Source organism: Elephas maximus, chromosome 4, assembly GCF_024166365.1.
Source record: "Elephas maximus indicus isolate mEleMax1 chromosome 4, mEleMax1 primary haplotype, whole genome shotgun sequence".
Taxonomy (NCBI): domain Eukaryota; kingdom Metazoa; phylum Chordata; class Mammalia; order Proboscidea; family Elephantidae; genus Elephas; species Elephas maximus.
The window spans coordinates 49077996-49080986 of NC_064822.1; the positions used below are offsets into that span (position 1 = coordinate 49077996).

General features: G+C 37.0%; 1 non-coding gene across 1 annotated transcript; it reads left to right on the forward strand.

Annotated features, from left to right (window-relative positions):
- The first annotated feature begins 1840 nt into the window (after window positions 1-1840).
- On the forward strand, window positions 1841-1914 carry TRNAT-UGU (transfer RNA threonine (anticodon UGU)). The gene has a single exon. It is a non-coding gene; the product is annotated as a tRNA-Thr (tRNA).
- The last annotated feature ends 1077 nt before the right edge of the window (window positions 1915-2991 follow it).

Consider the following 2991-nt stretch of genomic DNA (forward strand, 5'->3'; position numbering starts at 1 on the left):
TCCTCACAACTAGACCAATAAGCAACATCAGGATAAATGGAGAAAAGATTGAAGTTGCCAAGGCTTTGATTTTACTTCAATCCATAATCGACACCCATGGAAGCAGCAGTCAAGAAAGCAAACAACATATTACAATAAGCAAATCTGCTGCAAAAGACTTCTTTAAAGTTTTAAAAAACAAAGATGTCACTTTAAGGACTAAAGTGCCCCTTTTCCAGGCCCTGGTGTTTTCATTCCCCTCATACGCATGTGAAAGCTGGACAATGACTAAGGAAGACCAAAGAAAAATTGATGCCTTTGAATTATGGTGTTGGTGAAGAATATTGAATATTCTACAGACTGCCAGAAGAATGAAGAAATCTGTCTTGAAGAAGTACAACCAGAATGCTCCTTAGAAGTGAGGATGGGGAGACTTCGTCTCACATGCTTTGAACTTGTTATCAGGAGGAACCTGTCCTGTAGAAGGACATCATGCTGGGTAAAGTAGAGGGTCAGCAAAAAACAGGAAGACCCTCAAGGAGGTGGATTGACACAGTGGCTGCAACAATGGGCTCAAGCATAACAATGATTGTGAGGATGGCGCAGGAAGTAGAAGTGCCTCTTTGTGCTTTACGCAGGGTCACCACGAGTCGGGACCGACTCTACGGCATCTAACGACAACAGCATGGGAACGACAGGCATAACTTCTGCTCACATGCCATTGGCCAGATCTCACATGGCCCAGCCAACCACTTGGAAATCAGCTATTTTTTCATGTGCTCAAGGGACAGAGAGTCATAAATATTTAGTGAACAGTGTGAGAATAAAAAGTTCCCATCTTAAATTCCAGAAAGGAGTAATGGATTGTTCTTTGACCATAAACAAATAACCTTTGAATGGCTTTAAACTTTTCCCAATACAGCAGTTGGTTATGAACATTTTGTTTTCTTGTCCCAGGAAATGTTTTCTCTTTTGATTACACAGATGATAAACAATTATAGAAGAGAATAGGTTTTAAAAAGTGTGTAGGGCTATAAAATGTAGCTGAACTCCACTGGAAAAAAAAAAAGCTGTAACATTTTTTAGAATTTATGGAGTTAATTTCAATATTGCAATTATTTGGCAATTATGTGGCACTTCAATCTTTCACGGAGTTCATGTTTCACATTTGTATATGTTTTAACAGCTTGAATAAAGAATAAATACATACTGTAGTATTCACCCACTGTAAGTATGCAGTTTGATAATTTTTCGCACAAAAATTATGTAGCACAAAATGTAGTTTTTAAACAAGTCTATGATCCTATGAACTTTTCTTGTGGCCCTTTACGGGCATTCTCTGTTGTTGTTCCCAGTACTAGGCAGACACTTATCTGGCTTTCTACTTTTACTTTTTTAGAAATTTTAAATATCTTTGCATTTTCTATGCCTATAAAAAATAATGAATCTGTAAAATTCATAAACATATATTTCCATAGGAACAATACATAGTTGTCCTCAACATCACGTGAAGGCAAGATAAGGAAAAATTGTTTTACCCAGGTGAAATTTTAGTCAAACATTAAAAAAAAGTCCTAATCTCTAGGGAAATACTTTAGAGTGTTACATAAGAGAATTAAGAAGATTTTCATCAAAAAAAAAAAAATCAGTTATTTTAGGAAAGACTGAAAAAAAAAAAATCCATACCTAAAATCAGAATTTTCTTCAATTTTATCCATCCAAGGGATAATAACTAAGGTCATTTTTCCTGCGGTTTTATAGCAGAGAATCTTGGCGGTAAAAGGAGAGCTACCATTCTTCACTGAACCTGTAGATGCTGCCACATAGTATCTTAGCACTATCGTTTCCCAAATAATTATGTGGCTCCATGGCTTAGTTGGTTAAAGTGCCTGTCTTGTAAATAGGAGATCCTGGGTTAGCGTCCCAGTGGGGCCTTTTCAACTTTTTGAGCCCTGGTGGTACAGTGGTTAGGCACTTGGCTACTAACCAAAAGGTTGGCAGTTTGAATCCACCAACCACTCCTTGGAAATCCTATGGGGCAGTTCTACTCTATCCTATAGGGTCGCTATGAGATGGAATTGACTGGATGGCAATGGGTTCGGTTTTGGGTTTATTAAGTTAACTTTCACTTTGACTATCCCTAAAATTTATCCCACACTACACAGATCACAGTGCGTGAAATCCTTTCCTCTGGAGTCAAGAAATCTTTGAACCTCGAGTAACTTATCTGACTCTAGTCTCTGTTCTTAAAAAAGCTCCATTTTCTTAGGTTATACATGCATGGATTACAGTATACTCCTTCAAGTGCATAATCATCACAAAAGTATGACAAATAGATATCCAGAGGAAATGGAAACTGTTCTCATCATTTGGTAATATGCTTTACAGAGCATAGAGTGAGAGAGAGGTAATAAGAAAGTGCTCAGTTTTTTAAAGAAAATAAACTCTGTAATCTTTAGGATAGTGGTAATTTACTGGTGTTTGTAAAATGAACTTACTTAAAATGAGCACATAGCTAATGTCTTTTGGGAGAGTTAACTGATCATCTCAATTATAAATTTCTGGCCGTTTATTTTAGTGGTGCTTCTTATTCTCTCTCTCTTTGTGTCTCTGTCTCCGTCTCTCTCTTGCTCTTTCTTTTCCTCTTTTCAAAAATGTTTCTTTCTTAAACAAATGAGGACATTTGTACAAGACATGACCATTTCCTATCAGGAAAATTGTATATCAAATGGGATGATAAACTTTTCATCAAATGACAATAGTCAAGGAGTCCTCAGAAATAAGTCTAGCAGATGTGAGACGTTGGATGAAGGCATCTGACTATGACTGAAGAGTCACCTTCCTTCAAACCTGACACAGTCATGGTGAGCAAGCGCCAAGACAAATGCAAGCAGCGCAATAGCCTGGAAATACTTAAACATATTATTTGAATTCTCAGAAGTATCATTTTTACTTAAAGTAAACATTGGCATGCAAAGCCAATAGTCTGAGTAATCCGGTCTCCAAGTGTAA